This window comes from Lycorma delicatula, chromosome 10 (genome assembly GCF_047948215.1).
Source record: "Lycorma delicatula isolate Av1 chromosome 10, ASM4794821v1, whole genome shotgun sequence".
NCBI classification, from domain to species: Eukaryota; Metazoa; Arthropoda; class Insecta; order Hemiptera; family Fulgoridae; genus Lycorma; species Lycorma delicatula.
This window is the reverse complement of record NC_134464.1, coordinates 54,341,394-54,364,892: the sequence shown is the minus strand read 5'-3', so window position 1 is coordinate 54,364,892 and position 23,499 is coordinate 54,341,394. Positions and strand designations below refer to the sequence as shown.

The window sequence follows — 23,499 nt, the reverse complement described above, 5'->3', positions numbered from 1 at the left end:
TACTATTTACACGAAGAGGTTGAAACCCATTACACAGACAGACCTAAACACAATTATTTTAGACTGGCTGAAAATAATTTGGGGCCAATTTTACCTCCTTTGGATAATAATTTATAGAAAATGGCTAAGTTTTTCATCAAAAGACTGAAGTACAGTAACTTTTATTTCCAAAAGATGGTATGCCTGATAAATCTTTAAGTGACTGCACTTTTCGAGAAGTACAAATAATGAATACTAATTAACATAAACAGGTAAATTACAATCAGATGTATTACAACAAAGATTATTTTTATTCTTAACAATTTTAATATTATGATCTGACTTGATATAATATATATATATATATATATATATATATATATATATATATATATGTAAATAATGTAGAATTAATAAACATAGCTGACTTTATTGTTTATGTTTGTTTAATAGAAATGAACCTTTCAGTAGATCTCATAAGTTGATAAAGCTTGTAAAAAACACTACTTGGCTTGCAACAGAACAAAATAGTTAAGATTGCTTTTATATTACATCATTTCTTTTTATCTAGGCTGAGAAACATGCATCTTAAAACACTACAAATGCTTGTTACCTACTCCAAAACAAATTTGGAGTATAGAGTAAGGTCTTCAATAATAAGTTTTTTTTAAGATGTGTTTACGACAATATTTTTTATGTTTTCCAACATTAAAAAATTGGAATTTCTATAAATTATATGGTATATCTCTCAGACCAAAGCAAGCGATTGAAGTTTTCTAAAAATAGTTATTGGTTACACATTTGAAATCAAAAATTACAAACTTAAAAAAATCTACTTGAGATAGATAAAAATTTAATTTATAACATGAAGCGAGGGTATTTAAAGAAGCAAAAGCATATTTTAAAAAAAATTCTGTTCTGTGATCAGGTGAAGGGAGCTGAAGTTTTGGCCCTAAAAACAGTGTTACAAACCTCATCTCAAATTTATTCACTGCATCTCCAAATAATAATTTACTAAACCAAGGTTTAAGTAATGATATAACAATAGCCCATATGAAAAAACCCGTTAAATTATAACATTTTCTTTTACTGTAGCAATAAATTGAACATTAAAATACGTTTATAATCTAACTGTTATAACCTTTACTGTATATTTTGATAGCAGTTGTGATTTAGTTAATCACGATGGTAGTGAGGGATATCATGGTAATAAAACTAATCATAAACAGAACAGTACAACTCAAACAAAAATTTGTTATCAAATGAAACACAAATACTCATATGATCTATGCAGGATTTAAAAAAGTACTGTGGGAATTACAGCACAAATCATGTCTGTTACATTAGAAACTGCTTTTGAACAAGTCCGGTAATATATAGTTATAGTTATGTAATCGAGAAGGGACTAGTTTGACATATGAAACCGAGTTAGTAAAGTAATTGTTGAATGTACTGATCAGCAACAGTACCAAGATTTACGTAAAAATGATTACATAATAATAATGGAATGTACAAAATATACGGGACTGCCACAATTTCAGCCACTAATACAGGATAGTCACAATTTGAGCCAATATACTACCCGATTAATATACTACCAATACTACCCAACCAGAATATCAAGCAGTAGTTATATGTGGTCTCTGTAACTTCAAAATTTAAAAGTTTGGTACTGAATTCATGGATTAATGAATAGATCTTGTGGATTCATGCATCTAGCACTTTCTGATTATAAAACATTAACAACTTAACTTTTAAGTGACAAATCAGCTATTTATGTAAACAGATTATGGTCTTTGTTTTTGAAAAACAGATTCAATTTAAATTCACTGAATGTATTAAATTGGTAGTAAGCAATTTAACGCAGCATTTTGATTGTTTTAAACAATAAAATTTAGATCCTAATGAAAAATTTAATTCATTTATGAAGCATTTAGAAAAAAGTTTAAGAAAATCCAAAAATTGTATAAGTAATCGACTAAACATTCCTGTACACGGATGAGAGAAATGTATGAGAGGAAGAAAATCTTAAATACAGGGTTTCTTACAGTATTAAATCGATTATAGTAGATAAAAACCCAAATGAAATAAAGCTAATAGATAATATTATAAATTCAAAAAATTGAACTAAGCAATACATAATGAAGGTATGCAGCAAAATACATGAAGCTTTAAAACCATTAATAATCCTAAATCGGTGATCAAGGAATTGGTCTTAAATCTGTGACACCTAGGGCAGTTGATAAATTTTCCATTAACTCTAATGTAGAAAACTGACAATATTGTTAATAAAATACACAAAATTATGAATATATTAATTGCATTTATTTTAACTGTTTCTAATAATGTTTTAAAAGTAATTAAAAAAATATAGAATAAAGTCAGTATGGTATGGGATAGTGTCCTTATTAATTTTTTAAAGTTTTCTGCACATTTAATTACAGATACTAGCTTAATGCTGCTTGGATTAAGGCTATGTTTCCCCAAATTCTTTAAAGATTATGGAAGTAGTCATCATTTTAAAAAAAAAGTTAATAATTGGTATCCTTCCACTTTTGCCTAATTTTAGAGAAAAATTATGACTTAAAATGATTTAATGATTAATATTCTTGCCCACTGTTGGTTTGGGTTTTGTAAAAATCTGGCTTTAAGTTTACTACAGAAATATTCAGATATTTAGGTAAAAATTGAATCTATGCTCCTAGATATATCTAAAGCTTTAAATTAATTTTTCAGAAAATTCTACAACATTCTTAGGTGTGAATACTGACAAAAATCTAAACGAAAAGGTTATATTGTCTGAACAATATACCTTCAGTTTGCTTTGTTTTATGAATTCAATCTACTAGCCAAGGATGAAATTTACTATTACATATAATAATAATACTATTGTATTAGTGAATTCTTTTTTGTGATAATACATTAATATGACAATGTATTTTTAACCGATCACATCCATAGTAGTAGTGGTAAGTAAGTTATGTATGTTTGTTTGTTCCATTCTGTAGCTTCACTGACCCAAGCAATAACAACCAACTTTTGGCTAGTAACAGTCTTCGGTCTGGAAGTAACATATGATATCTTAAATTGTTTTATCTAAGAGGGTGGGGCAAAATTAAAAAATTACACAATCTACACGATTCCCCAAAAAGGAGTGTAATGTATTTAGTCTATGTATGCATGTATGTTCCACGCAGCAGTTACATTAGATGCAATTTTGTCAATTACTGTAGAAGACTGGAAAAGATCAGTGTCAAAAGTTCAGGAGATAATGGATTCTTAATGGAAAGCAGATGCATTAATGGAATTTGCCATTGAAAGCATAATTATAAATATAGGATGGGCAATGATGAGACATCAGGTAGTGAAGATGAATTGAAAATTAATTCCGGTGGAAGTGAGTCAAGCTCAAAAATCGAGGATTGTTGGCTTATCACAAAAGATAGCGGAAACTGCAGATGAAAACAGTAAAGGACTTTATTAAGGTAGTATTGATCGTTTAATTATTTAGTAAATTAATACAAAAATAATAATTAATTTTGTATTCTGCAACTACATCCAATTTGTTGCGATTCCATAGACCTATATGTCAAAATTATTACTATTAGATTTAAATATAATGATGTGAACTATAATACCGTTTGCTTAATTAAATTATTGTAATTAATTGCAGGAGGTTAAATTTATTTTATTTATGAATACAATAACGTAACTTTTACGTTTATCGTAATCAAAAAGAAATTACAGGTTCCAAAAAATACAGTAACCTATTTTAAACAGACAACATTTCTTGTTTAGAACTGATCGACAAGAATGTCACTTTGTTCAGTAGGATACAGTCTAAGCCCAGACTGTAAATGTATTGGCACATATATTGGTGCTAGGACTGAAAGCCTAACTACTAGCATTTCACATGAGTTGGCCTCTGTTTCAAGCAAACTAAAAACATTGTCATTTTCTATATGTCTTTTGTGATAAGGTAATATACAAAAAAATAGAGTTCACAAACTTGCTGTACTGTATGTAATTGTTGAGTTTTACTCTAAATTATATATTGATGTGATCTAGGCCTACTTCCTGTAGTTTAGCAACTAATAATAGTAAAACCACTCATGAATCGTACATGACTAAGGTGCTATTTATGAATTATTGTAAACACAACACAATTCTAAGAATTTCATTTACTTATTTTTAATCTACTCTAATCATTGCGTTGTGAAGAATCATGTCACACATCACTTGTAAACTTATTTTCTAGATGTGGTTATTATAGAAACATTTATTGTGGTGTATATTTTACATAATGAAGTGAATAGCTGTTAGTGATTTATTTTTATTATTCATTGTGCTGTTTTCATTTAAGACTTTGTCATAAATTCAGTCATTTAAATCTTTAATATTTCAATACAGTTACTTTCTTTTAAAATGGCCAAGTTAGGAGACAAAGGTACTGTAGTTTATAGTCAGGTGAGGGTAATTATATTCAATGTTTACAATTTCTTTTTACACAACAATACCAGAACCGGAATAGTGAGAAAAACTAAAGTGCTGAATGCGGTTGTTCAAGTGACAAAAGTATCAAAATGAACGGTCCAAAGAATTATAGCAGAAAGGAAATTAAATGAAACTGTGAAGTCGTCTGTGTTTGTTTCACCGAGAAAACACGAGAAATTTTGGTTATGTAACCAAAAAATGAATTCTTACTGTAAAGAGAATTTTGCAAAATGCCTGTGAATGTGAAATTAATTTCAAAGGGAGTGTAAGATCTTTATGGAGAATATTACATAAAATGGAATTTAGATGGATAAAAAGAGAAGACAACTGGAAAATACTGACAGAACGACATTACATTAAAATGCAAAGAATGAAATTTCTATGACAAATTTCCCTGTTTCGTGACGAACAAAAACCAATTGTTAACACAGATGAAACCTACATTCACAGTAGTCATTCGACACCAAAATCATAACGACAGTAGACACAACAAACCTTCACGAGGGACTGAAGAAAACCAGTATCCAAGGGCTCACTATTAATAACTGCTCATGCCGACTGTAATAAAGGATTCATTAACAATACTTTACTTATGTATGGTCAAATAAGAAAGGAGATTATCACAAATTGATGGATTCTTAAAAGTGCATGAAATGGTTACAGGAGAAGTGCATTCCCAACTTGCCACCTCGGTCGATCATTGTATTAGATAGATAACACATAGTATCGATATTATAAAATTACACAAAGAAAGTCAAAAGAAATTTCTAACAGATGACATTTTTGATAACCCATTGGATTCAAGTGAAAGGACAAGTAAAGCACCTAAAAAGAAATACAACTTTTAACATGTTGGGCATTCTTAAGTTAGCTGAAGAGGAATTTCATAAAGTGTCTGAAGGTGAGTGGGAGCAATGTCTGCGAGCAAGTTGTCAACGTTGAAAAAGAATACATTGAAGGTGAACATTTACATGATGTGCATATTGACAATTTTGTGATAAATGTAAATTCAGAATTGGACACAAGCTCTTTAGACAACCACGACTTCAAAATTTGCAAGTTACAGCAATAAAGTGAGTAGAAAAAATAATTATATAAAGTACTTTAAAATAATAATTGAGATACTAGTTTTAATTAAATAGCATCATATGTAGTTTTGGTTATAAATATCATCTATATTAAATTGACAATGTTTTCAGTTGGCCTAATACCATGCCAAATGTTTGCTGAATGCTAGTAGTATTTTGTGCCTACTTACATGCCGACAGTTCTACTGCTGTTATATCTCCATCTCTGTCTATAGCCAAACACAACAACAGGGCTGTAGTCCTGCAAAAATATGAACTTTTCCTTGTTGACTTGTACCAATATAGTATCTAGATGACTACTATATCGAATGATCAAATTATGAAAACAAAAAAGTGCTAAAAATAATTATTAAAAAACAAAAAATCTAACTACTAATTGAACACATCTACCTATAATAATTATGAAAAATGAACAAAAATTTGTTAAGTTTTTCTTTCTTATCTTACAGGTATTTTTTCAGGATATACTTAGGTTAGTCTGTGATGTGAAATTTATTACAACTACATTTTATATTGTAGTTGGCTGTCTGTTAATCTTAACCAAGTGGAGCCATTAGTCTCCATCTCATATTGACTACGCAGGGACTCGACTACAACATAAATGTAAAAGTAATATTAAATTTCACATTCCATACTAACTTAATGTATCTTGAAAAAATACCTGTAAGTAAAGAAGGTAAAATTTGTTTAAAGATTTTTTGTTGGTTTTTCATGGCTATTCTAAGTAGATGATGTATGTGTACATTAGTGGTCAGGTTTTTGTTTTTTAATAGTTATTCTATTATCAGAAAAGAATATTAAGAGCGATTACAAATTCAAGATATAATATATCATGTATAAGGAGTTATTAAAAACCTACCCTACCTTCATGTTATTTTTATGAATCAAATTATAATCTTAATGACAAAATGCATCAAAATCCTTACAATTATCTGTGTACAATTCTGTACACAGATATATTTTGTTTTTTCTCATTGCTAATTGATACTTTTACACTTTATTATTTGCGTAGAAATGTTATAAGTTACTGAAAATGCTTTAAAAAATGAATGAATAAAAAATTGTAGTACCTGATAGACAGTGAATTCTACACAGCTGAAGAATAATTAGCATCTTCAGTAGGTACTGTAATTTGTTTTATATTATATATTTCTATGTTAATTTTTATTTTCTCTTATCCCCCCATTATGTTTTTTTTTGTATATGTGTCACTCTTTATAAAGATAAGCAATAAAAAAAAAGAAATAATTATCTATCAAGCCAGTTTTCCTTCCTATAGTTACACTCTGTAAGCAAGTTATTTGTTTTATTATTATATAATTTTTGTTCAGGGCAAACTAGCTGTTTTAGTAATAGTATTTTTCATTATTCACTATTATCATAATCATAATAATGAAAATTATCATAACATATATATACAAATATTTTTTTGAACATTATATACCACTGTATCAAATAATTATATTAACAACTTATTATTTAAATCCATCAGATACAGTTCAATAAAAGGTAAGAACATTTACCTATGTGTCTGTAGCACTTTCATAGCTTTAACTCTGATTTTTATAAAATAAAAAAAACAATTATAAATATAATATAAAGTTAAAAAAAACATTTGATAGCAGATATGATTAATATTTTAAATGAAAACTATTTTAAATTGTTTTACAAACCTACACTCATTTATTAAGTATTAAAAATGCTAAACGAAAATAAGATGTAAGAATAGTTCTTTTCTCTCAGCGACAAAGATCAATAATTTTTTATACATAAACTGAATTTATTATGTAATAACATATTATTATGTTAAAAATTAAGCGATAGAAAAATAAATAATGAATAATGAAATAAAATTTTGATAAAAAAAATAAACTTAATGAATTTTTGTACTCTGAAATCAGTTCAATATCTATATACAAGCAATGTATTCTTTAGCATCACCTACATTCAGATACTAAATACAATTTGTTATACGAAAATAAATTAACCAATTAACCTGTATCCTTTATCTTGTCCTCTGCTTTCACAATAGTTAGGCATACCCCAATTGATTCTATTATTAAAAAAACAGAAGGGTGAATTTTCACTACACTGTTCATTTATTGCACCAGGTATTATTTACTGCCGGTCTCCGTGGTACGAGTGGTAGCATCTCGGCCTTTCATCTGGAGGTCCCAAGTTCGAATCCCGGTCAGGCATTGCATTTTCACACACGCTACAAATCCTTCATCCCATCCTCTGAAGCAATACCTAACGGTGGACCCGGAAGTTAAAAAAAAGATATTATTTACTATGCACCGTAGTAACATTATTACAAAAAATTGTTAAGGTTAGTCAGCAGGAAATAAACTTTATTTAGTGTTAAATATTACTGAATAATAACAATATTATATGCAAAAGACTGGAGAAAAAAATATTTTTTCTCTTTTATTTTTAACTTTACAAATAAAATGCTAAGCGTTTAATAAAGACACTTGATTCTGGTGTCTAAGGGGCAAATCTTTACAAATCTCACAGCAAAAAAAATTATTGCAAGTCTATTCGCAAATGGATCTTATTTTCACAAAATTAAAATAAATGAGATGATTACACCTAATTTAAAACTGTATCTTATTTTGACAACTCCCGAATGCTATATAAAAGTACAGTATATTTTCAATCAGGAATGAGGGTAAACAAATAAAATTAAAAAATGCAAGAGAATTGCAACGAGAATGGTAATATCAATAAAATATTACTTCTGATGGTTTCTTTATTTCTCTGCTAAATTCGCTTCATAGTAGAAATCGCTCCTTGGTCTGATTATATTAAAGTTGTAAAATATTTCTGTAACTCAACGGTAATACAAATTCACTTCGACAAGTGCATTTTTTAAAAGAAGGATGACTTTAACAAAGGCTCTTGTACTTTAAATGATTTAGCACCTGTATTTTGTAAATATTTTCCTTCCTACCTGTAACTAATACTTCACAGAAAATAAAGTGCAAACACTTCATCGAATATTAATTACGCTTATTAGGGAAAGTGATGTGCGAAGCTGTTTCCCATCGCCTACTCCACCGTGCCAAATATAGGACCGCACATCGGCCAAGCTTACCGAAATACAGGTGATACCTGTTCCTAGGAGGAAAACCTTTATTCTTCAACACAAGTAATGGCCACAAAGTGAACATCATTATCTCTCAGAAAGCAACTCTCACCAGCATCTCTTATAAAACAGCTCTTATATTGTAAAATAAAAAAAATAATCTAGCTCTTTCGAAAAATATGTTATACACGAGGTCCGTAAATAAAGTAACAAGAGACACTAGGTTTTTTTTTGGCAGCGAAAATGGCAACACTATAAAGTTACTAGTAAACATATGGTTATATGAACAGCTGATTTATATTAGATATTAGTATTTTTAGTCTATTGTCACATGAGATGTAAACATACTTTTCGTGAAACGAGTTTTTGTTAGGCATTACAAAAATGAGTAAACATTGTGCAATCAAGTTTTGTGTGTTAAACTCTATGAGAATGCTACTGAAACTTTTTCAAAATTGAAAAGGGCACATGGAAATGATGCTCTGTCACAAGCCTAAGTTTTTAGTTGGTTTAAAGCACTTTCAGATGACCAGGACTCAGTTGCGGACGATCCACGCTCTGGAAGACCGTTAATGTCAAAAAGTGACGATAGTAATGACATTATCCATAAGGAGTTTTGCTTATAGGACATACTGTAATGTAAATCAATAAGTTTACCGAGAAATTCTTGAAAGACTGCGGAAAAGAGTTACCCGCATGAGACCAGCCATCAAAGACAACTGGATGCTGCTGCATCATGACAATGCAAACTGTCACACTGCACTCTCAATTAATGAGTTTAGCAAAGAAAAACATTCCTGTAGTTCCTCAACCACCTAATACACCTGACTTGAGTCCCTGCGACTTTTTCCTGTTCCCGACTTTAAAAAAACACCTTAAGGACACCATTTTGGAACAGTAGAAAACATTTTTAAAAATGTAACCGACCATCTGAAGAATATTCCGGTTTCTGAGTTCCAACACTGCTACGAAGAGTGGTAAACCGTTTGAAGCATTGCATGGCTTCCCAAGCGAATTATTTCATAGGTGATATAGTCCATGTATAATTTGAATGTAAATAAAACGTTTTTCTGAACCAGTCTCATTACTTTATTTACAGATCACGTATACTGCTACGGAAGTAGAATGTATATTCAGAAAAAAAAAGATTTTATTATTCCATTATTATATTTATTATCAAAGCACTGAAAAGCATCATTCATCAGAATTATTCACTCGTTCAATTTTTTAAATAGATACGTTAAGAAAAGATTTTTATTTTCATTATGCAGTTTTTTTTTTAAAATTAAATAACTACACTATTATAACATTTTATCATTGTTTTTACTTAACTTTTGAAAGTGATATCCTTAAATGAGCTTCCAAAATTTGTTCTCGATGTATGTACATCAGTACTTACACGATTTACTGGTATGCATCACTGATGCTAACGATTCCGTTAATGACAAAAAATTTAATGAAAAGAATCAGATTTACACGAGATTAACTTATACGAAACATAAATTCAAAAACACAGAAAACTTTATAAAAACAAAATAACCGAAGAAATAATTAAACGACTAATCATACTCGACTATCAAAAGAAAATATAAATGGAGACAAATAAAGATAAAAATACAAACAGAATGCATCGCTATCAAAACCAAAACATACATAAAATAACATTAAGTTATCAAAGGTTATATTTCCTAATTATATAAAATAAAAATTACGCGTCAGCAAACGATGAAAATAATATTACAATTTAATAATGTTTTGAATATTCATAAATAATAAAATAATGAAGCGTATAAAAATATTATTTTTAATAAATATACAAATTATAATTGTCCAGTTACACGAGTGATTAGCATAGATGTTAGTATAGCTGTACTACAATGTTGCAGGACTAAGGTTAATATTTATCTACGATAAGTTACAATTAATTATAGTGAACGGGTGTACTGCATCGTACGCATATCTATGAGTCAGATGGGATTGTACACTACCATGATGCGACAAAATTATACGATCGCAAAGTTTATTCATCGAAGATGATATAGATATGCCACTATATTTATTTATATATTTATTCTTGAAGGTAACTACAGGCCGATGCATGATTACAGTTACCGAATTTTTTTGTTTATGAGAGATGAATTCTGCAACGTGTGAAAAAGTCCAGGACTTGAACCCACAACCTTTTAGATGAAAGGCAAGTATTGTCATTACGAAAAAATACCAAGTATAATCTGTATCGCATTATGATACTGTGTGATTTAAGCTTTGGCAGTGGTAGCAGGAATTTCTAGATCGTCTTAGGGGGCTTATGCAAACTGTAAATAATCTTTTTCTAATGCGACAAGTTTATCGTAAAAATTCAAATTAAAAAAAATGTTTAAACCGATTTAAAATTTTACAAATTCTCAAGCTATACTTCTTTATTTATTCTATTGCTATCAAAATTTAGATATAAAAAAATATCTTAAATAAGGTTAAAAAATTAAAAACAGAGGAAAAACATTTTGTTACATCGGTCTGAGACTGTAAAAATACTTCTACATTTTTAATGTTAAGCTAAATTTTTAATCTAAATTTCCGCATATAAATTCATCAGAATTTATATGCGAGATCTGAATTTATTTTTAGAGATCTGTACGATATTAATTCCGAAGAAAAATAAAGCGATAACAAAAAAAATTAATCTTTATAAATGATTATATTCTGCTGCTAGTATACAGAATTGTTACACGAGTTAGGATTCATTTTGAAACTTCCTAACCAGAAAAAATGGAACGCACTATTATCATATTGTATTGATCGAGACTAGAAAAAATTACCTTCTATAGGCAAAACACATGTTTTTGTTTATTCAAAGAAATACGCACTCTTTCGTAAAAATAATTTTAAATAATTTAAATCGAATGACTGGAAATTCTTCTGAAAAAGGAATTTGCAATGTTTGTTAGGCTATTTATCGACTTAGAATGACTAATAGATTTAATGTAGTGACGCTGATAGTTCGCAAGATAAAAAATTCAATACATTCACAGATAATTGGAATAGTTTTCAAATCTGAATTACCCTCCATAAATTTTATCTGTTTAGCGATCACATTAGTAATCATAAAAGTATATAAACCGCTAAAAAGGTTAATTTTTTTTTTAAATTATAAACTTTAACATCAAACTAAATTTTATAAATACGCATTTTAAAATTTACTTCGTAGTACTTTCAGTCACTCTAGCCACTTTTGTGTCCGAAGCTGATGTTCACGTTCTGAAATCAACAAATATAAGTAGGTTTTTAAATTAAGTAGATACCGGACTTAGAGCGTAGTTAAAATGCGTTGAATTTTGCACTACATTTAAAGTAATACTCAAAACGTGACGCAACCTTATGGCAGAATGTTTCCTTCTTTTGTTGCCGGTTTAATCGAGGAAAAACGGGTTACACAATGCAGCAGAGAATATTAATTGTCTCCCGATATATTAGATGTGCCGGTTACGCCCAGATCCAGAAGGCCTTCGCAGAAACGTAACAAGTCCTCCATCAACCGGCAGTACGACAAGAAACAGGGAATGCGGCAGATGGAACCAAAAGTGGTAAAACCAGAAACGTTGATCGAAGTGCATGCCGCTTATTTCGTTAGTCCCAACAAGTCTCTGCGACGCTTATCTAGCCGGTCTGGTCTCTGCGTTAGTAGCGCCCCGTCGGCATCGCGCAAGCGTTTAAAGATGCATCCGTACCGAATTCGTGTCGTTCACGAGTTGTTACCTGCCCTGGATAAAGTGTAGCTTTCTGTCAGGTTCATGTCATCTGTAACACCAGACGGGGAAGAACTCGACGATCGGTTTCGTTCTGACGAGACACAGTTCCACCTCGACGGATATGTGAATGCACAGAATTCACGCACTTGGTGAGCGGAAAATCCACATCGGCTGCATTAGTCTCCTCTGCGCGGACAAAAAGTGTGCTTGGTGTGCGATTCTTCATAACATTCTTTCACGACACGATGAACAGTGAGCGCTACACACAGATAGTAGTGATGGACGATTTGTAAACACTATTCCTGCAGACCGGCTAGAATACACGTGGTTTCAGCAGGAAGATGCTGCGGTTCGTACAGCCGACAACACTATGACTTTATCGGATCAGTGTTCCATGGACAACTGATTTCGAAGGGGTTGTGGGCTCCTCGGTTTCCTAATTTATCTCCTCCTGACTTTTTCTTGTGGGGATACCTTAAGGATGCCGCTTACAAAACTCACCCTCACACCGTTCCCGAATCGCAGAGCGAAATCGAACGATGTGTCGCTGCAATTCCTCAACAAATGTTACATGTGTTTAAGAACGTGCAACATCGTATTGAATTGTGTGAATCGCATAATGGAGGCCGCTTTTAAGTATTTTAACTTATTCATTTTCCCTAAGGTTGCGTCACTGTTTTACTACTCTGTAATTTTAGTACATTTTATGTTTATGTTTTTGTAAATATAAAACACTAATACTAGTAATATAAAACAATAATTTCATAATAAATATTTAAGTGTGCCAAGAGGTAATCCTTTTGGTGCGTATACGAGGTGTGTTCAAAAAGTAACGAGAATTTTTGTTTTTTTGGAAAGAACTTCATTTATTCGTCTACATTAATGTTATCCCCTTTAAAATAGTCCGTTAGATATTATACACTTATGCCAGCGCTTTTTCCAATTCCCGAAATACTTCTGGAACTCGATTTTTGGAATAGTGTTTAGCTCTTTCAACTATTCGCATTTAATCTCATCTATGCTTGTAAAACGACGGCCGTTTAAGGTTCTCTTTATTTTTTGGAATAGAAAAAAGTCATACGGGACCATGTCTGACGAATATGGCGGCTGGGGTATCATTAGTGTTGTGTTTGGCTAAAAACTGACGAACAAGCAATGAAGTGTGAACAGGCATATTATCGTCGTGCAAGCCACGGATTGTTTCGCCACAAATCCGGGCGTTTTTTCGGATTGCTTCACGCAAACGGCATTGAACTTGTAGTAATACTCCTTATTGATAGTTTGTTTGACCTTGTGGTATGTATGATGCGCTACGCCGTTAAAATCGAAGAATACGGTGAGCATAACCTTCACATTCGACCGTACTTGTCGAGCTTTTTTCGGTCTTGGTGATCCAAAATGCCTCCACTGAGACGATTGAGCCTTAGTTTCGACATCATATCCGTAAACCCATGTTTCATCACTTGTAATTACATGTTTCAGTAGTTCTGCATCGTTGTTGACTTCATTCAGCGACTCCTGAGCAACTTTCATTCGAAATTCAACAATGTTTTTTGTTCGAAATCCAACAATTTTGGAATAAGTTTTGCTGTCACAGGTTTCATACCCAAAATATTTCATGGCATGAGCCAATCGATATCCCAACATCATCAGCGACTTCTCTGATAGTGATTCGGTAATCGTTCATAATCACTTATTTTACTTTTTACACGTTTTCATCAGTTGATGTGCTGGGGTGTTTGGGGCGATCGTCATTTTCAACGCTTATACCACTCGTAAACCCTTGCTTTACTCATAGCAGACTCACCAAAAACAATATTTAACATTTTTAAAACATTGCTACACTTTATTCCATTCTTATTGCAAAATTTAATACACATTCTCTGATCCATTATTTAAACAAATAAAAAATCGTCCATCGTACCAAAACCCGTGTTATCCTTATGATAGTTAACAACAGACTAAACATCCAATATGGCTAAAAATGAGAGCGAAAAACGCTTTGGCGATATCATTGCCCGGAATAAAATTTTATAGAAGAAAATAAATAGAAAAAAAAAACTCTAAAAAATTAAACAAAAACCTACAACTAATATCACAGATAAAATTTATTTAAAAAAAAACACTTAAACTAACATCACAATCGCAAAACTAAAATTAAAAATAAGCGTAAAACTAAATACGTAAAATTTAACTAAAAATAAAAAGAATTTAATAATGTCCAAGAGGGGTGAAAAGGACGCCAACTCGGATAGCGGAAAGACTAAAATATTAACATAAAAACTAAACTTAAAAACTAAAATATTAAAAAGCTAAAAATTAACAACTAACAACAGATAAAATATGACTAAAAAAACAACGTAAAACTAATATCACTAAAAAAAATTAATATAACTACTATCAGAGATAAAAAAAAAAACTTAAAAATAACTATATACATATAAAACGTAAAATAATTTAACGAACTCCGAGGAGTGTAAAAAGCTCCTTCTCGGATAACAGACGAAAAAATAAATAAACCATCACACAATACTAAAAAGTTTTGCATCACAATTCTAAAAACCCGGTCCAAAACTTTTTTATCATTGCCCAGGGTTTGACGAATTTGTTCATCTTATGTTTTGCTTTAGTGCACTGTTGATTGTTCTGGTAATTTTGAATTACTTTTGGGATAAACAGAATGAATATTGTACATCAGAGTACAAAATTTATCTTTTTATAAATATATAATATCATTTCCGATTCAATTTCTTAAAATTAATAATTATTGTAAAAGTTTATAATATCATTATATTTAAACAAATAAAAATTTCTGTTTAATTAATTTTATTTTGGTTTCTCATTTTCAATCGAGTGCAAGGACGTAACTGTAAAACTTAACATTTTATATCGGAGGATATAAAAAGGTTACGCTATTTTACGCTATCATTACATAGAAAAAAAAAATTTACGAAACACCGTCATTAAGAATTAAAGCCTACAATAACCAGATACATACTCTAATTCAATAAACGATTATTCAGCCTTAATTTAACTAAATTAATTCGATATATTTTCTTTGTTTTATTACATTTCTTTCTAATGTTCTATAAAACATTCAAATCAAATAAAAATGCAATCTCTTTCCGAAAACAATAACATAAAAGAGAATTATATAATAGACCTTAAAATGATAAAACTAAAACAGATTTTCATACAAAACATCTGTACGTATGTGCGTAGAAAACAAACAAAGTATACATAAAAACAATCTAATTCTTTTAATTTTTTTTTATACTAGTGAATGCCGAATTCAATAATTTCCTACGAACGTTGTTCATGAAAACCTACTCCGAATAAATAGAAAATATCAATTTGGCAGGAAATCTATAATATTTCCTGCTATCAGAAAGTTTACATTGTGATATTACGGAAAAATAATTATATCTAAGAGACTTATTAATCAAGGGTTATTTATTTTATTTAATCTTCTATTGGTGAGGGGTTTTTTTTTACTTATTATTTTTGGGATTTAAAAATAAGTACACATACATCATAATGTGCATGATTTTGGGGATATAAGTGATTTCATTTCTTTTTTACTAAATTCCTTCACTCATTTTAACTAAATGACCGTGTTTTTTTAGTTATAATATGCCTCATTATTTAAAACTATGAACTTTATATAATTCACAACATGTGACAAATTTAACAAATATAACATTTTCAAAACTCCTCAATAATACTGTCATAAGTGATACTGCTCCCGTACTTACATCGATCAACTATGTAATCGCTTGTGTAATAATTTTTTTTTTCAATTAGGTAAACATATTTAAAATGTAATTGTAAAAAGGTTAGTTGATTTGAATTGTGTCTGCTGGTTCTGTAAACACTGTCATATGATTATACAATTCAAAAGGGTTGAGAGTATTTAGATTATATGATTAATATTAAGGTAGTTGTCTATTTTAGTAGATTGGTGATTTGCATTCATCTGATAAGTCAAATGTCATTTTTAACTACCCGTACATTGTAAACAGCATTCAGCCTAACTAGAAAACAGAAAAAAAAATTGTCAGCAAAATTAGTCGACACCAGGCTAAGAACGCCGACACTCGTTAACTGAAGATGGCACCACGTAGACAGTATACTTATTAAATTAGGTTCGGATTTTGGCTTAAAATATTCATAGTTTTAAATAATTTCCACGATCATAAATATGATCGTGAAAATTAAAAGTACGTCTAATATAAAAAAGATCAGCAGTCTCAATTAAATGTTGACGCTATTCAAAATGAATATCTGCAACTTATACCTTCTTTTAAATTCTAATCGTGTGACGATGATGTGTCCAGTTTTTTCCCCAGATTCCTATACCCTGCCTAATAATTGGCGATTTCAACGCTTATTACCCTTCTTGGGGCTCACCATCATGTTCTTGTAGAGGCAGAATAATTGATCGATTGAGACAGAACGTAGACCTCAGCTCATTGTACGATGGATGTTACACGTTTGTATCTTTGTGTATCGATCTATCGTTCTACCTGGCGCGTTTCCAGAAACGTTTTTGGAAGCGTTCACAGACCGGTTGTTAGCTCGGTCGGTAATAGTGATTTGTCTCAAGTCAGCTGCGCAAATGGGCGGTTGGGAAAGCAGACTGGATCAGGTATCCACCAAATTTCCAAGTTTGCACAATTGATACTCGACAGTGCAAGTGAATATATCCCTCTGGAAAGCCAAGGCGGCCTGCAGTTCCGTGGTGGAATAAAGAATGGAGTGCATTAAGGGATCGTCGCAGGGGTATACGTAATTTAAATCGTAGGCCTACGATAGAAATCATGGCTAAACTATGTTGATACCATTTCTCAGACAACTCCATCATCGGTTGGTTGGAGAAAGGTTTGTGCATGTGTGGATCCGTACAGCCACCGCAGCCGACTGGCGTGGAAAGTAGCGGAATCCTCGTTATTCCTCGTAAGTGGCGAACCCCGTTTGGAAGGTCGTTTAGGTAAGTTTGAGTTACATCATCATACTATCCTGAGTTTCTGAGATATAAGCTGCAGGTAGAGAATATCCCGTTCGTGATTGGAGACTCGCGAAACGAATTAACCTACTCTTTTCTTTTAATGAGCTAAAATCTTTAATATTTCTCGTGACACTTCCCCTACAAATGATAATATCAGGCTGGGTATATTACTGTTTGAGAGAAATCGAGAGTCTGGCCTGTTGTAGTGATTTGAAAAGAAATTAAAAAAACACTAAACTCAGTTAAATTAAATTAAAACTCAGTTATTAGGTTACGTAGTCAAATGTAGACACAAAGAAAAAATAATTTAATATATATATATATATATATATATATATATATATGTTAGATAACATTATAAATTCAATGATAGCAATTATAAAAAAATATATACACTTGAAAAGAGCTAAAGTCATTTTGAAAAAAAAAGATAAGTCTTGAATTAAGTTCTTTTTATACTAATAACCAAATAAACAAAACTGAGAATGTGTCCATGGTTACACAACACTTCTTTTTTTTTTACTTGAAAGCAGACGATAAAGAATGTCTTCAAACGGAGACTAAATATCGTTGTTGTAGAAATTTGTTTAATATATGTGAACATTTCATATTTCATATTTAAAGCAAAAAATACTAGCTTACACATGACTGAGATCAGGTGTAAAAACCGAACAGTTACCTTAACTCTGCATTACAGCATTTTTTGTAATAGAATATTTTCTAATCAGGGTTTTTCAGACTCTTGATCAGAAGCATTGGTGATTCCCGTACTGAAACCTGGTAAAGATATATCAAGTCCCTCAAGTTATCGTCCTATCTCCTTAACCAGTATCCTGTGTAAGGCGATGGAAACGAATGGTAAACCGTTGTTTAGTGTGGTATCTTGAGAAAAACGTTTTAATTGTCTCAGAACAATGCGGTTTCCGCCAAGATAGATCATCTACTGATCATGCAGTTGCCCTGGAAGCTGTTATTAAAAACGCCTGGTTGTGCAGTGAATGAAAGAATGCTACCATCAATATTAAATTTCGTCCAATTAACGATACCATCCTGAAGCTTTTCATGTAGGAATAACAATCGTGAGGAGGTAGTAATTATTTGCCGTTCGCGAATAGGGTACACTAGGCTCACTCATGGGTATCTGATGATTCAAACTGATGCACCCGTTTGTGTTCGCTGCTACTGCCAAATGACGATACACCACATACTTGTGGACTGTGTTTGTTACGCGGCATTGCGTCAGAAATTTAATTTCGGTCTAACATCAGAGATACTATGTTGCACAAACATAGGAGGATTACTAGGAACAAACTTATGGGCTGTCGGGCAGTCAATTATATATGATTGTACTGTGGAGTCTTCGAGAGTGTGACCACTTACGCGGTGCCCGTTTGGGCGCATAGGTTGGAAAGAAATAGAGCATTAAAATTTAAGGATTGCCCAGTGCTGAGCTCTCACTGTATGCTCTGGTGTTTTTAAACTACCTCCTACGAGGCTACTACCGTATTGGGAAAGGCTCTCCCAATCGATTTAGTGATGAAAGTTCGGGCAAACATGTGAAAGTTGCGAAGAGATAGGAGACTAAGGTATTTGGGATGCGGTTTCGAGCGACGGGATACCGGAGCGGAACGGTGATCACAATACACGGGATCTAAGTTTCGTTTGCCCATCTCCCGCCTGCGGAAAAGACTTCAGAGTCTCTGGCAGCGTGAATGAAATACCACGACTAAGGGAAGGTCTTTGTATAATTTTATACAAGACTTGCGGGGATAATACGCCTAAATCATTTTTAATGGCAACGGGGGCCCAAGTCCTAACCAACCATGTAAGCTATATCTGTTCAGGTTCCGTCTGGGAACTGATGACGGTTGAGTCTGCGGGGAGGTCCGCTCTTGGGCGGGCTAGAACTCGGGCTACCGTGCAACTTACAAGTCAAAGGGAAAATTGGCCACTCACAAGCGGCGAGGCGAGTCAATGTGGTGTGACCCGCATTGTGGCACCGTATGGGAGTTCCTTGATGCAGTTTCGATGTTCAACCTGCATCAGTAGTTCATTTAAGGGAAGACTCTTACCGCGTTGTTGGAAGAAGCTACCCTCGAGGAACAGTCGGCTACCGACCATTAGCTCCAAGTTATCCTACTCGGATAACAGAAAGAATAAAGATTTAATATGAAATTCAAAACAATTAAAAACAATAATAACATAAATGCTAAGTAAAATACTAATACGTCGAATAAATAAAAACATCCGGTCTAAAACTTCTTTCTCATTGCCTAGGATTCGACGAATGTTCCTGGGCAATTTAAATTTACGATGCAAGGCCGCATAACATATGCAATCCACAAGGGCGCACAGTCAAGCGGCAGTTGCATCGTACGCATATTGGTGTGTTTACATTAGATATCGATGAGTAGCTCTCGTATGTCCTATCCACAGCAGAGGACCACTTCCTCTTGGCGAATTTTCCTGTGGGAAGAGTCCCATGGAACACAGTACCTTTGATACGTCGAAGTTTATCTACTGTAGCAGTCCCTACTGTCACCGCCACTTTGCGCGAAGAGTGAGTTTTTTAGTAGTTAATAAAGTGGGATGCAGTAAAACGAGTAGTGAATGATAGTTGATTACATGCGTTTTTTAGCAGCGGAATCTGCGCGTTTATTACCCGGAATTCCTACTTGGCTAGGAATCCAACAAAAACTCACTTGTATGTTGCGATGGTTCAACTCAGCAATTGCGTTGTAGATTTCGGTGACGATAGGATGTCTGGAATAAAAATTTTCTAAGGGTCGGAGAACACTACACGAGTTGCAACAAATAAGGATATGGAGGTACTTAGGATTAATGATATTCAAAGCCTTATCTATAGAGTATAGTTTCAGCAGTAAATACACTTGTAATACAAGGTAGACCAAACATATAGGTTCTGTCATTAACAACAAATGCGCATCCAACGGTATCATTCTGTTTCGATCACTCTGCATATACTACTGCGTCTGGGATTATCTTGGAGAGAATACGGTGAAGTATTTGTTGAAAGACGATAGATGGTGTTGATTCTTTGTTGTATATCGTAAGGTCAAACATAATATTTATAAGGTTGATTCTCCACGGAGGATATGAACACGGTTAAGTTATAAAAATAGAAGGTGTCAGCATTTATAAATTGCAGTAAAAGTCAGGTACGAACACCTGCAGATGCAGTATAAATTGGATGGTCCTTATACCTTCGCAAATTAGGATTCCCAAGGACTGTGACAAAAGCCGGGTGAATTGAATTTTCTTTAAAACGTGCAAAGTATGATGCTAAAAGCTGGTCCTATCTATCCCAAAGTGATGGTTCACCGCAGTCAACGTGTGTGCTTAGGACAGGGCTTGATCTAAAGGCACCTGTAGCAAGCTGAAGGAAAGCATAATTTGCAGGATCCAGCATTTTAAGCATGATATGACGCGCTGAAGAGTAAGCGACACAACCGTAATCTAAACGGGAACTAACTACTCAATAATAAAAACGCAACATACACATTAGGTCTGAAAAGTTCCCGAACTAAATTTCTGTAGTCGATACAATAGCTCCATCTGTCTGTCAACCAAGGAACTATGTAGTACAATGTCTGACGAGTGTGTGTACAAAATTTATCACGTTTCGTCACTCCAGTCTCGAGTTATATATTCGGCCGCGCACGTTGTGATCATGTAATCTTGTGCGAGCTCGCGACATGGAACAGAAAAACGCATTAAATTTTGGGTTCGACTTCAAAAGGTTTTCGTTGAAACTTATTCTATGATACAGCAAACATTTGGTGATGCAGCCGCATCTCGTACTGCAACATACACGTGGTGGAAGCGGTTTAAAGACGGCAGAGAATAGTTGGATGACGACGACAAACGAAGCAGGAGGCCGTCAACAGCTGTTCACAGCGAAAACGTTGCGAAAGTGCGCAAGCTCTTCTTATAACAACCTCATCTTACCCTACAGGCCATAACAGAAGAGCTAAAAATTGGTAAAGACGCGGTACGTACAATTATAACAGAAAAAATGAACCGTCAAAAGTGTGTTCTTGTTCCGTTCCGCACTTCTTGATCAAAGAAAAAAAAAACAGGTGCGTCTTTCTTGCGCTCAAGACTTCGTTGAAACTGCCGATAGCGACCCGAATTTTTTTCAAACAATTGTAATTGGGGATGAAAGCTGATACTTCATGTATGATCCGCAAACGAAGCGTCAATCTGCTGCTTGGTCGAGTCCTGGAACGCAAAGACCGGCGAAAGTCAGGCAGCAAAAATCAAGAGTGAAAACGATGTTGACTGCATTCTTCGACTTAAAGAGCCTGATTATTCACCATGAATCTGTCACAACTGGTCAAACGATGAATTCTAAAATATATTTGGAAGTAACGAAACGCCTGATGCGTCGCATTCATCGAATCCGGCCCGAATACCGGGATCCGGATAGTTGGACTCTTGCACGACAACGCCCGGGAACACATGGTAACAGTTTTCAGAAGTTATTACGCCGCAAATCAAATCACCATCTTATCCCACCCGGCTTATTCACCCGACTTGGCTCCAGCAGACTGTTTTTCTGTTCCCGAAACGCAAGTTGAAGAAGAAAGGCCGCTTTTTCGACGACATTCGGCCATCCAAATGGCTTGCACCGAGCAGTTGAAGGCGATCCCAGTAAGTGATTTCTCCAGAGCGTTTGGTGGGCTCTACCGGCACTGCAACGAGTGTATAACTACAGAACGGTTCTATGTAGAGGACTGAGTAAATTCGTTTATCTTTAAATCTGTATTTTTATTTAATTTAGTTTGGTAACTTTTCAGACCGTGTAAATGACCGATCAGCTCCCTAATTGGTGTTGCAAAGGACTCGCAGCACATCTATAAGTTTGGAACATTTTGTTTTTAACTGTTTGACCCACGTAAGGCGGCTACCAAAAAATAATCCTAAAAACCTGACATCAGGAGAAATGGCAATTACATCTCCTTAAGAAAGACTTGCAGAATAAAAGGGTCCCACAGGCGACAAAATACTACACATTTTGTTTTATCAGATAAAAAGATAAAGCCAGTAACCCTGGACCAAGCTTCAAGGCGAAATCTAGTGTTTTGCAGCAGAGGCGGCAGTGTAGTTAAAGGTGAGGGGGGGAATCCCAGAAAAACCAAATCAGAAATACACCTAAGGAAACAATAAGACGATGATACCGAATGTTTTACGTTTTCTAAGGGCTGTTCGTTTTTATTCAAATATTTAAGTTTTCTGTAGTATGTTTTAGCTATTTCTGCAGTTTGGCGCATGACACATGGTAAATTTATTGTTTTAATTAGGATTATTAGTACAATATCTCATAATCTTATCTTGCTTTTAGCACACGTCATAGATTTTTTTAATTTATGCTGTTTTTATTTTACAGGGTTTTAGTTATAATTTAATTTTTAATATTTATTTACTTTATAAATATCGTATCCGGGCGCTGATAACGACACTTCGTTTTGCGCAAAAAACCTTTAATAAATTAGAAGGAAGGTCATAGACTCCAAAACTTTATATTTTTCTTCATTTCTTGTAAAGCTTTTTATCCCTCCCTATATAGAATGTTGTAACCCACTTAATTGTAACTCGCAAACTCATCTACTTCCACGATCAAATCCTCTAACTTTAATCTGATCCATACAGTCGCCTATGTACTCTCTCTAGATTATACAATACAATATTGGTATTTATACAATACCATCGTTCTTATTTCCATATTAGTTTTAAACCTGCTATTAAAATTCTACTCCATTGTTTCTCTGTACATTATATTAAATTTTCCTTTTCTTACAGATTTTTTTAATTTTCATATAAATATTGTCATATTTTTCTCTAATCCTCTTATTTCCCATTCTTCTGTTTCCTCTTTTTATTTATTAGGATTTCTGTTTATCCTATCCTTAAAAAAAAGGAGTGAAAACGCATTCTATTGAATATCTAAAAGAAATTCTGTAAAATTTAGGAAAATTATGTTAAATTTTAAAAAGTTAAACATTAAAAAATGTTCATTGTTTGCGATTGTAAATAATTCTTTTATAAAGTGCTCTTCTCGATAGCGATCAG

At 32.8% G+C, this 23,499-nt stretch overlaps 1 protein-coding gene across 2 annotated transcripts in view; it reads right to left on the bottom strand.

Moving 5' to 3' along the window:
* The window catches only part of LOC142331498 (acyl-CoA:lysophosphatidylglycerol acyltransferase 1-like), an 88,957-nt gene that overhangs the window by 42,091 nt on the left and 23,367 nt on the right, over positions 1-23,499 (bottom strand). The window contains exon 2 of one of the 2 annotated variants that reach the window (XM_075377443.1): positions 7,558-7,811. The exons of the other annotated variant lie outside the window; for it this stretch is intronic. The gene's annotated coding sequence lies outside the window, so the exon portion shown is untranslated. The remainder of the gene's footprint in view (positions 1-7,557; positions 7,812-23,499) is intronic. 2 annotated transcript variants of the gene reach the window in all.